Below are 13,512 nucleotides of genomic sequence, written 5' to 3' on the forward strand. Positions count from 1 at the left end.
GTCACCTCAGTGCCATCAAAAGGTTTAAAAAAAGGAAAAGAAAAGAAAATGGGCACCAAAAAAAGAAGAACAAGGGGTAAAAAATATCACATGTTTATGTTTCATGTATTTTTCTGGTCGTAATATTTTGAGTTCTCCCTATTCATCACAGGCTATTTCAATTCAGATGGCATTGCACAAATTTAGCAGCCACCGTTGCCTCCACAAATATAAACAGGTAAGAATAGATGATTCATTGTTTTGTGTGTGTGTGTGTGTGTGTGTGTGCATGTCTGTGTGCCAGTGTGTACACAATGAGGTGTGGCTTTATATGCGCGTTGATTCAGACATCCTGTAATTATGTCAGCTTTCGAAAACAGTGTTCGCGCACCATGTTATTTCATGAGTTTCTTTTTCCCATGTTAAAAATTCAAACTCAGTTGAGTTGACTTCTGAAGCCCCTCTCTTGACCTCAAAGTTAAAGTGTCTCATGTTGAATGTGAGAAACCGCAAGTCCTATGAGCAGGAAAGAGCACTTCCTATCGTTTTTTTTTGTATATTCTTTGAGAGACAGAGTAGCATTACAGAAAGCTTTGATACCAGCCCGGGCCCTGAGAACTCTGAGCAAACAACCATGGCTGTTTTTTAGATAGTGTGTCAAACATATTCAAGACAGGATAGAGAGAGAAAGAGAGAGAGACAGAGAGAGAGAGAGAGAGAGAGAGAGAGAGAGAGGAGGGAAAAGTGAAAGGCATGTCCATTTTTACAGCATTCCCATTCTCTCTGAAAGCTCACAGCCTTCACTTTCACTGTGGTGGCCCAGTCTTTGGGGTTTTACTGCAGCGAGGGGCCACAACTCTAAAACACAATGTGAGATTTTACAACAGAGGCCGTGTCAGTAAGCCCCCTCACTCAGGGCACACACCATTTTATGACTATGGCATTTTTTCAACCATGTTTCCCAATGTGCTCTTGGCTTTTTCGATTGCTGTCGCTCAAGGGTGCAGTTCAATATCTAGCCCACCGAGGAACCCTCCCCCTAATGTCTACCCGCGTGGGTCTGATGACTATGCTCAGGGAGGCTCCGATACCTGGTCTGGTGCGGGTGGTGTCTAGTTGCCAGTTCTGCCAGTTCAGCAGTTCTGCTCTGTTGCAACCACCTTCAGGCTCATGCTGTTCTTTGCTCACACTACTGAGCCAAGATCCTTCAGAGCTGTGGGGGAAACCCAGAGGCCATTCTAGAACAGGAGCAGCATACACTGATGCGTACGGATATCCATTTTTGTCAAGGCTGAGTGTTAACTAGAATACCACTGCCTTCTGATAAGCCCCTTTATCTTTCAAAGACAGACAATTGACTCCTTCCTGTGATCTAGCTACCAGAAATCCACATGTGTGTGTGCACGTATGAGTGTGTGTGCTTGTTTGCATGTTTTCGAGGAAAGTAGGAATTTCAAATTTCAAATTTAGTTCTGTCACTCATGACCTCTCATCCTTGTCCATTTTCATACTATTCATGTGTACTTACTGTGGATACTTTCTTGATTCTGATTAATGTCTTCAATAAAATCTAAAAAAGCTTTGATGTCTATGATGTACCATCTTTGTTGTTTTTGTTGAATAGGCTACTTCACAATCTAGCTTTCCTCCTGTGCACCTTAATACACGTACTTTAAGTCTCTTTCATTTCTGGATTTGGCAGGTGCTTTTACTGTAAGGGAAGTGTCTTTCAGATTGTTTGTCTGATTTGCAGCTTTTGCGGCGGTCATGCTGAAACGTCTGTCTGGTGTGGTTTAGCCTTGTGGCGCTATATGTTACACCAAAACAAAACCATTGTCTCCTCGGTGCACTTTTGAAACATGGACATAACAAGAACAATAAGACATCCATCCATTTTCACCAATGATATTACATTTATGGTTATTGGTTATGATTATGATTATTGAATTTAGCAGATGCTTTTGTCCAAAGCGACTTTTATAATATTACAATAGTTAAAATGAACAGTAAACAGTCAGAAAAGTTGGTAAGCCTACATTAAACAAAATAGTAATAATAACAATAATAATAACAATATCAAATATCAATATACAAACCATAACTCTAAGAATTAATTCATTGTGATATACCAATGACTCAGTGTTGAGTGTTTGATAGAGTTGAGCATTGAGCCCTGGAGAGCAGTCCCAGATGGCCACGTGTCTCATAATGACAAAGGCAGGACCCCAGATGGACATACTGCCAAGCATGATTAAAACACACTTATACGAGGATTGGACCCACAGGCAAACACTTATTGATGTAAGAGCACACATACACACACACACACGCACGCACACACACACACACACACACACACACACACACACACACACACACACACACACACACACACACACTCATGTACACACACACACACACACACACACACACACACACACACACACCAGCCCAGTGCTTAATCAGGACATTCGTCACCTTTTTGATGTCACCATGGTGACCAGGGTGACCAGCTGCCTGATTCTGCTCCCTGAGGACTACGTGTCCCACCTATTCCTCTTTCAGCCAATCACTGAGCAGAAAGACAGCAGTGGCACGCTTTCAATAGATTCAGTCAGGCAGCATTGATCAGCTTTGATTATCTCTGTATGGTCTTACGGTCATTCTGACTACAAAAAGGATGATTCACAGAATAAACAACTGAAAACAATGCAACAGCTAGATATGTATGGCAAGGCACATGTCTTCACAAAAATTTCCCACCAACAGTTTATTGTGGTTATGTAAGAGCAATCAGAAAAGCGCACATTTTCATGGGGGACAGAAACAAAACCCTCCCAGTCTTTCATCATCCCTATCTCGGCCGGCCTGTCTGTCTTTGCCTCTCCTTTCCGCTCTCTATTTCTCTTTCAAGTGCAAATGCTACACACACACACACACACACACACACACACACACACACACACACACACACACACACACACCCGTTAGAAGCATTTTCAAACACTTCCTGTATAAGTGTTGAAAACAATTGTATTATTTATTAGAATATTCGGTAACACTTTACTTGAAGGTATCTATATAAGAGTGACATGACACTGTCGTAACCCCGAACACTAACTCTAACCCTAACTTGTCATGGCAAAAACCAAATGACACTTGACAGAAGCCAGTGACTGAAGCGTTATGTCATAAACGTTTATGACTTGTTTATAGTGTTTATGACACATTCATGACAGTGTCATGACATATGTGGATCAAGTGAAGTGTTCAAGTAAAGTGTAACCGAATATTCTTTAAATACATTAAACCATCCATTAACCCAATTAATTAACAAGTATGAGTAATGCACAAAATAACTATGAAGTGTTATCACTCATTTTGTCTCATGAAATGGCACCAGCCGTGTCATTTTCGGTTTCTCACATACTGAAAAAAATAGGAAGTAGCCATGAGACCATTTCATGGCACAATGGCATTAAAGTTGAATGTGCCATTTACTGGAATAATGCTGCCATTTACTGGAATAGTGCCTCGTGGCATCATACTGTGGTGATGCGGGAAGTCAGAAGGTCTATCTGTGTGTAAAAGAGGGGGGTATGTTTGTGTGTGTGTGTGTATCAGTGAGTTAGGAGGGTTGATGTAGGTGAGTAACAGCATGAGGCCGTGCGCTGACTCCTTTGTGGTGGAGCACAAAAGGCTGATACATCTACTCGTCCACCCATCCAATATTCATCCACCCACCCCATATTCATCCACCCGCCCCATATTCATACACCCACCCCATATTCATCCATATTCATCCACCCACCCCATATTCATCCACCCACCCCATATTCATCCACCCACCTCAACAACAACAACACAGTAGGTTAAAACTAACCTGTCTCACAACGGTCTAAGCCCAGCCTACGTTCCCTAATAGTGGAATAACAATCGCTTGGTGAATTCTGCTTCACAATGATAGGAAGAGCCGACATTGAAGGATCAAACATTTTTCAATTTAGCAAATTACTTCACTGACCTAACCTAAGCCTGGTCTTCCCTTCAATGTTGTTTGTTTTTATGGTCTGATACAATCTTGTGGTCATGATGTTTATACTGTAATTTGGGTGTCATTTCCCCTTACCGTTTTTTAATCGTTCCCAGCACTGTTTGAAAACGTTAAAACATTGCACTGTCACTTAAGTGCGCATTGCACACTTTTTTATTGGCACAAGCAGAGACACTTAGGATGACTCATAACTGATGGCATATGTTGTTCTAGCAAACTCAACTTTGGATGGGAAATCATTACTCGTTAAAATATCTAAAAGGAAAGGGGAAGAGGAATCCCACAGAGGGAAGGGGAATCTTCCCAAAGAATATGATACTTAAAGAGGCAGCTCTGTCTCATCTTTAAGGTATGTGACTTTGTTTTTGTCTCCAAGTGTTTATCCTTTTTGATAAGGTCTCCATGAATTAAGATCCCCATACTGTATTGGAGAGTGGATAAAGTCTCATTTGCATGTAGAACCTGCAGTGCTCTGTCTAACATTGGTCTCTACTGCCACCTGCTGGTTTTCTTTACACTGATTAGTGTGCAGAGAATCCATGGACCTGCGCTAGCTGGCATGCAACAACCCATCAATGACAGTATCTATGAAAACTTAAACACCTGAGCTCTATGTTAATTTAAAAACAGAAAAGTAAGGAGATTACTTTATGAGAACCAGTTATACATGAAAGATTTAAGCCATTTGGCACAGACAGTTATTTATAGAAGGATATATTGCGTCATTGCGCTCGCTGGTGTTACTGTACTCTTCACACAGCAAACATGGCCTATTTAGAACAGCCCTCAAACCCAGCGCACTCTTTGAAGTTTCTGTGCAGATCAGCGAAATTGGAATACTGAGAGAGAGAGAGAGAGAGAGAGAGAGGAAGAGAGAGAGAGAGAGAGAGGAGGAAGAGTGGGAGAAAAATAATAAATGCATGGTGGATGAAGTGGTGTAAGACAGACAGTGTGACAGAGTGGGAAAGACAACAGGGAAAAGAGCAAAAGTTCCCTCCAGGGGAAACAGCAGGAATTTAGACTATGGCTGATAAATAGTGGGGGAAGGCATTCTGACTGACAGACCTGCATGCGTACACATACACTGAACACACACATGTGAACACACACACACACACACACACACAGACTAGACTGACACACACACACACACACACACACACACACACACACAAACACACACACACAAACACACACACACACACACAAACAAACAAACACACACACACCACAGATACACACACACACACACACAGGTGCATTAGAATTCGAATCTGACAGGAGAGGGGGTTGTGGTTTGGGAAGTGTATTCCGGGCACAGGATGGAGGGCTTTGAGAGAGTGGGATTCCTTGCCCAGCTCCAGGGGGATCCATCCAGCCCTGATTCACAGGCTGAGACTGAGGCAGAGCTCAGATGAGCGATGAGTGTTTGAGTGGAGGTCTCGAGAAAAAACTCAATGAAACACACCGCCCCAGTAACGCCATGAGCCAGAATTCCACAGCCGACCACAGACACAGCAGACATGTTTTAGCACACAGTTAAATACATCACACACACACACACATACACGTACACACACACACATACACGTACACAAACACACCCGCACGTACACACACACAAAGACACACACACACACTGTTGCCAGTCCAACTGAGATCATTGTACCTCTAACGAGGCTTTGAGGAGTTATGGTTTTCACATTGACCCTGTAATACACAGCGTGTGTGTGTGTGTGAGAGAGAGAGAGAGAGAGAGAGAGAGAAAGGATAAAATGGGAGTGTTGCTTAAAGCTACATCCACACTACTCAGTTGTTTTAATACATTCTCCGTCCATGCACATTTGCATATTACGCAATCTTGTCTGCACTGGACACCTAGACAGTGTGTGTGTGTGTGTGGATTGTAAAATGCTGCATTTAACCGCACTACAGACAACAAGGCAAAGCTTGTTTTTCGGTCTCCAAGTGAGTTGTTCAAAAAACTTCTTTTTAGTAAACTCTGTGTACACAAACAATGTTCTCAATGCTCAAGTTCATGTGTAGAGACCCTGGTGATACTTTGATCAAAGTTTCATTTTGTGTCGAGCCTTCTTAATGTTTTAAAAATAGCAATCTTGATGCGATCATGCATAAAAATAGCAGTGCCCCTGGCACTTAGCCTAGAAATCTAGACGCACCCTAGCGGCGGCAAATTAATTTGCTCAGCCTGTACTTCTAGTAGCAAACCATAGGGATTTCTATTGGCTGACGCCGTGGACGTCATCCAATCACAGTGCTCTATTTTGTTAGAGAGTCTTAAGACGGGCTTAACAGGATGACGACAGTCCTGCGACGATGAACAACAAGGAAGGTGGCTATGGCGAACGAAGAGCGGTTTGAATCGGCGTTGGTGTCAACTTTGGAGGAGTTTTCTTTGAAAGTTGAGCAACACAATGCACTTAAGTCATTCCTTTCGAAGAAGGATGTATTTGCCGTTTTGCCGACGGGATACGGATATGGTCGTAGCGCTGGCCTATTGCATGCCTAGGCAGTTTGAAATACAATTCTCTGCCCGCCCCTTGGATTAAGCGAGGTGAATGGGTCGATTCCAGACTATACATTTCAATGATATAGGATGGCCCGCCAGGCTACCTGGCACTCCCATTCAAAAGGCCATTTGACCCGTAAATGACAATTTGGTCAATCTTAAAAGTGGCGCTTCCGACGTAGTTATGCTTTTAAACGAAAGTTTGACTCATTCATGCATTTTGGCGAGAGTTACACTTTAGCCGCACTACAGATGCTACCAAAGACAGCAATGCCTGTGAAGTTTGTTTTTCTGTTGCATTCAGCGCTGGCAGGCTGGTAGTGGAAGTCGCAGTGAGTTATGAAGAGTCAAGACACATCAGACTAACAAGGTCCAATCAGGAAGGGAACATGGGTTTCTATGTCATCGCTTTCAGACGTTTGCAGATTCGCTGTGCACGAAGCCAGTGCTTATAAATTAATACAGGGCCGACAAATCGTTCCATTTCAGGAGCTCGAAAACACCAGAGCAGAGTATGAGAGGCAATAAACGTAACAAAAGTGTATTGGATTGAAACCAAAACGGAATAGTGTGGATGTAGCCAGGGTAGGTATTTCACGGCGGCCACGACGGCCATGGCCGTCGTAGCCCCTTGGCGATTGGCCGTGGACGCCTTTGAAAATCAGAGGTTTACAGGCCACGGTGGCCTTGGTGCCCCCTTCTTTAAATATTCTGCTTTGCATCCTACTAATAGCGATATATATTTAGCCTATGGCCTGTCAATAATCTTAGCATTCACAGCGCAAATTACGAGTGGAGAAAGTGACAGCGCCAAAGAAAGAAAGAAAAGGCCCAAATTAACCCATTCTTCTCAGTTGAACTACTCATGAAGTAGCCTACTCATCACACAGACATCACAAGTATCACATGACCGAGCTTTTTCTCAGCTTTTAAACGATGTTAGCAGCTAATTGCTGTGGTGAACGGTTCATGAGAAAAGTAAATATCATTCAATTTAATCATAAATTCTACTGAAGGTTTTGCGTCCATCTCCCTACCCATTCATCTCGGTGGAATACTTCACGAACCCTTCGTTTAACATATGACAAACCATATATCAGAATAAACAGCAGACCTTACCGAACAGAAAGGTGTAAAACAGTCCCCTGTACAGTTAGCCGTTCCAGACTAATCCCGTTTTGAATTTGCAGTTAATTTCAACATACATGGATGTCTCCAAATTTGGGATTTAAGTTTTACACTGTGTTTAAAAGAAGTAAATAAAGCAGTACATTTCAACATACATGGATGTCTCCAAATTTGGGATTTAAGTTTTACACTGTGTTTAAATTGTTCCACATCATTTCATAACGGGCCAAATACAAAATAAATATTACAAATGTCGCCTAGATATCGGTAAATCTATCGGTAAGCCGTGAAATACCTACCCTGATGATCACAAAATGCTAAGCATGTATCTAGGCTATTTGAGTTTCTTAAAGCTGAGCTGTGCTTAAATTGTTCAATACATGATTTCATAACAGGCCAAATACAAAATAAATGTTAAATATAGATATCTGAAAATATTAGATGATCAAATGATTTACAGTTATATGTAATATGTCATGTTTTATGTTTTTGTAATGTTTCATACAGTGATGCAGGTCTACTGCAGTGAATACAACTTTGATAATTTTTATAGCATACTACTGTATAGTTAACTTTGGCCATATTAGGCATATTTGGCCCCCCACCAAATATGCCCAACTGAAGGCCAAGTGGCCTTGCCCCTACAATGGTGAAATTCCAAGCCTGGATGTAGCCAAAGTCTGTCCTTTTAAGCAGCCCTTTCAAGAGATGTTCTTAAAGGTGCTCTAAGCGATGCTGGGTAACGTCACTTCTGTTGACTTTCAAACAAAACAAAGAGCTAGCTCGCTACTTCCTCCCCCTCCCTCCCGTGCAATTGAAACTCGCGTCTGTGATTTGCTGGAACAGTTTTTGTGGGCTTGGTTTGCCCAGGTTGCTTTTGTTGCCGTTTTTGGGGCCTGGGCTGTCCACAGAGATCGAGTTTTTTACAGTGTATTCAGGACACAGACAGCTAGCGGTTGGTTAGGTGATGTTTGCAGTAAGTGACATAAAATGTTTTAGCCTAAAAAATGTGCAGCATCACCAACACCTTGGAGGCCACAATATGTCCTGGTTTGCATCAATCTTAATCATCTCTCCGTGTAACAACCCTAATGGGCTCCACTATAGCCTCTTACCACTTTGTGTTTCTGCTGTGCACTCCCCATCACACACTTGGTCCTGAGGGCCCAAAACTCATCTGAATTTTTATGATGGCTTTTTGGAGTTTTGAGAAGTCTGTCCAGGTTCAGTCTGGGATTCCAGAGACCTAACCATGAATGATGGGTGCACACACATACAGCAACTGGATTGTCTTACAGCACTCTCATCTAATCTGACACACCAACACAGGAGCGAGCCAGAGGTCATGAAAGGGTTTTTTTTGACACCCAAACACGGTCACATGAACGCAAAAAAAAACATTGAGACATTCTGAAACTGGCACTAGCCAAAAGTGTGTCATGTGTGCAGTGGGGCCAGACGGTTCTTTTTGCCACACACAGAAAAGCAGAAGCTGTGGTTGTGAGGTACTGTACAAGACTGGGGAGAGGAGGCTTTGACTGTGGGAAACTAGCCTGGGGAGAGGAGGCTGTGGTTGTGAGGTACTATCCTGGAGAGAGGAGGTGTGAGTGGACGTTACTGCAGGCCTGTGTTTGGAAACATACATTCATTCATAAAAAACAGTGCACTATAATATACTGAGTAGCCACCATATATTGTCATTACTCACAGATATTGAGTGATTTGTAACTGTCTTGTGTCATTTTAATGTACGTTTATTTGGTCTATATTTGATGCATGATTTAGTGCATGATGAGTTTCCAACGCAGGCCTTGTGTACGTAGGGCTGAACTAGATGTCTAACTGTGTGGTCTCTCATCACTGTTTGTCTGCACGTAGCAGACGCACCCATTTGATTTGGTCTTTCTCCCTCCTTCAGTGGTGTGGCCAAGCCTCAGTGAGAGTTTCCTGGCTGTGAGGACAAGCCCCGGGCTCCAGAATGAGATCTTAGACTTAATATGCTTTTGTTGGAAGAATTTTCTATTTGTGGTATAGTATATTTGTGTGTGTGTGTGTGTGTGTGTGTGTGTGTGTCTGGCGCTGTAACTGTACATGGGGTGGAACGATGTCTCAGATTTGCCGCCATGGAGCTGACATGTTGACGATAGCGATGATTTGTTTTTTTGTTACTCACCCTATTCCCTTACATTATAATATGCTCCACTTTTTAATGGTTTAATGGTTTGGATTCCACCAAGGGAGGGAATCCAAACCGAGTCCCAATAAAAATCAGCCCCAGAAACAAGGCCCCTGTTCTGGGGGAAAACAAGGTAGTGATACCCTATCACCCATTTCTTCCAAGTGTTTACTTGGAAAATATCATGGTTCTGTACTTGACCTGGGAGTGTTTTAAACAACAGATTCCTAGCCAAGCATCAGTGAAATGTGGGCTCTGCGGTAACATCCAGTAGGGGAAGAAGAATCAGTCGTCCATGGACAATGGATGACTCATGTATATCTTACCCTCTTGCATGGATGTATTTTTAATGCAACAATAATCACAACCTCACAGAAACATAACTAGCGAAGTCATTACTGTGCCACAAATGACAGTCTTTGAACAGGCCTCAGCTAGTGTTTCAGGCTAAACCACAATGTCATCAACGTAGAGACGGCATCTGTTTCCGCTCCCCGTCCCTGGACACGTTTCACAGACTTATACCTTTGAAATAGTAATCAGGTCGACTTTGTCCAAACAGCCTGACGTGATAATAGCTCACACAGTCCTGTGGCTGACCGTCAGATGAGGGACGAGGTGCGGAGAGCAGGCAGGGCTCATTTCCTCTTTCAGTACCTGATCCATCTTCCCCCACGCGTGCGTTCCACACAGCGCCTCTGTCTCATCAGCCCACCAGGAACCCGACCACAGGAATGCGAGATGAGGGAAGGAGGGACGTCCCTAGGGGAGGTGACCTCATAATTAGAGAAGGAGAGTGACAGAGAGAGAGGGAGAGAGAATGGTGTGTGTATGTGTGTGTGTGTGAGAGAGTTTTAAGGCGAGCAAATTGTGTGTGTGTGTGTGAGAGACATTGAGGGCCTTAGGGAGAATGGTGTGTATAGGCTATGTGTGAAACAGGGGGCCTTAGAGAACAAAAGAAGAGGGAACACAAGTTATCGTCCAGGTAGTCTTCTCATGCCACTCTGGCATGCCAACAGATATGTTTGACACAGCTCGACACATTGAGAAACATGCCAACTTTGCAATGCTCGAACAAATCAACCCAGCCAGGCAGAGTTATGGCTTGTCTTTACCTCCTCTGATTCCAATCCCATCCCTGTGCTGTTCTAGGGGGTGGCAGGCCAGGGCCTGATTCCCAGCAGGCATCGCTAAATGGACAGATTTCCAGCATCCAGGAGCCCAGCCTGGTATATAGTCCTCTCTCTCCTCTCCGTGCTGTTTGCTCACAGGGTAATTCTCGCCTGCCACCGTCAATCACTTCAGCCTGTTCCTCTTGGATCTGGCACTCTGTTGAACAATACAAAGCGAGCGAGATGCTGTCTTGCGCTGGACTGATAAATAAAGTGCTCATCAAAATAAACGAGAACTGACAGGTCTGCCCACTCCCCCGCATTCTTGGTTTCAGTGTCACGGAGGTGCAATAAAGCAGCCTAGCCTTGTCTTGATGTGGGTTTCTCAATCCAGCAGTGCATAATAACTGCTCTAAATGACTGCAATAAATCACACTGAAAGTGCTTTGATGATAGATAGATAGATAGATAGATAGATACTTTATTGATCCACATAAGTGTACATAGAACCAAAGTTAGATGAGTTTACAGAGTACAGAAACACAGCAAACCTGCACTGCATGGATTGGAGACCCTGGAGCAAAATTGAGCAGCCCGCCAGGTCTTAATTTTGGAAGTCTTTATTTAATAGGCCTACTAACAATATTTAACATACTTTAACATAATTAATGCATTATTTATACATTTATACTGTACAGACAGATGCACATTTATATTGAGCTGGGATGGGCATATTATGTGTAGGCTACTAACACTGACTGCCCATTTGACACTTACCTGACTTACATTGGTCTCTGATCCAACAGATGGCATGTCTCATCAGGGATAGGTGTGTTTCAAATAGGGGGTGTCTGGTCAGGGACAATATTAGACCTAAGCCTTTTCTGTATTTCATGAGAAGGCTCAAATCCACAGATCATTGTTCAGTGCTTCCTCTGGATAGGAAAGTTGTATGCTAGCCTTCTGTGATGTCCATGATCAACAACTGAGAGAAACTGACATATAGCAAAACAAAACATCACAGAACAATCTATTTCATTGACTATGTGTGTGTAGACGATAGCATAGATCAGGTAACATCAATGAGAGGGTGGTGTATAGATACATATATAACCAGCTACAGAGCTTTTGACCTGTTCAAACTTCTGGTCATGGAATTAATTTTCAGGACAAGCTTGTGAGAAAAGCTACCTCGGAGCACCGCCTCCGCTGTTGAATCCCACCCACCTCAGACTTCCAGTGCTCCAGTGTTCTCCTCTTCCCTGTGAAAATTCCTGTAGGAAGACCGACGAGGCACCACATTTTGGCACTGTTCTCAGAAAGCGTGAAAATAACAGCACACGAAGAAATTACGATTACCAATTTCAAAGCATTTTTAAGGTGGGTGCTTGTATGAGTTTTATTCAGTTGCATGTTGATGTATTGGTTGATGTAAGCTACAACTGCTAGCTGCCTTGGTTGAATCCCTTCACTGGCATGCTAACGTTACTCTGAAGGTGTCGAATGACATTCAACACGGTAGAATTTTGCAAGAATGCACATTAGAATTATCGATACAACAATACCTATTTTACAATTCACATTTGCTTGTCCTATTTGTATGAAAGTCAGTCTTTATCATTCTCGCGATGGATTGCATATTCCTTTGTGCACATTTTTTTCTTTGACATGTTTGAAAGTTTAGGGGTGAGCAATGCTGAAAATGTTAGCTAGTCGTTGTCCAGGAGTATGGATTTACACAGATGTAACGCTAATTAGCACATACTGTAGGCCTATGTTTTCATTGCTGAATTATATTGGAGTCTGTTCTAATTCTCTAGCGTGACTGACGAGATTCTCCTCGTAGTAACTACCAATATCCTACTATTCTCACTCACTACTACACAATGGTGTAGAGTTGCAAAAAAGTTCACACAACGCATCTCGAAGGTATTTTGGACTACTCTCCACATTGTTGTCCGAAAGTGGAGAATCGAATGAATAAACCCGAAGTCGGCAGAATAACTTAATCTGTATCAAGCATTGTAACCTCCAGATCCCTCTGTTCATTCCTCATGATGAATGCCCCAAAGGTGCACGTAGGCTGTGTAAAACTCATGTCAGTCAGTGTCATTCAAAGTAAAAATGAAATAATTTGTGCAACATACTATTTGTAGGCTACTCTATCCAGCTGTGTGCTGTAGGATAATATCAGCATCGAGTTGAGGCCAAAAACATGTGGAATACTTGATGTGACTAATATTCTGGGAAATGTCTGAGAGAGAGCATTTCTCCATGCCATAAACCTTCTTGCTTGAACATCTGATGTGTCTGCTCTCAGCCTCCTCTTCCCATGAGATAAAAATCTGTTCTTCCTTCAAGTATATTTGGACGCTTCCCTAGACTGTTCTCCCCTCAACTGCTCTAGCTGACTGTAACTTCTGCTATTCATTTGAATGCTCATTTATCCACAGGTGCCCTCCATCACCTAGTAGCCTACAGATTAAAGGTGCAGTCATCGATAGCATAGGATGTCGCGTTTGTTTATGATTAT

The 13,512-nt window shown here is 42.8% G+C and overlaps 1 protein-coding gene across 1 annotated transcript in view; it reads left to right on the forward strand.

The window, feature by feature from the left end:
- The first annotated feature begins 169 nt into the window (after positions 1–169).
- The window catches only part of ccdc102a (coiled-coil domain containing 102A), a 100,516-nt gene continuing 87,173 nt past the window's right edge, over positions 170–13,512 (forward strand). Inside the window, 3 exon segments of the mRNA XM_048262372.1 lie at positions 170–217; positions 4,247–4,382; positions 12,148–12,359. The gene's annotated coding sequence lies outside the window, so the exon portion shown is untranslated.

This window comes from Alosa alosa, chromosome 14 (genome assembly GCF_017589495.1).
Source record: "Alosa alosa isolate M-15738 ecotype Scorff River chromosome 14, AALO_Geno_1.1, whole genome shotgun sequence".
Lineage (NCBI taxonomy): Eukaryota > Metazoa > Chordata > Actinopteri > Clupeiformes > Clupeidae > Alosa > Alosa alosa.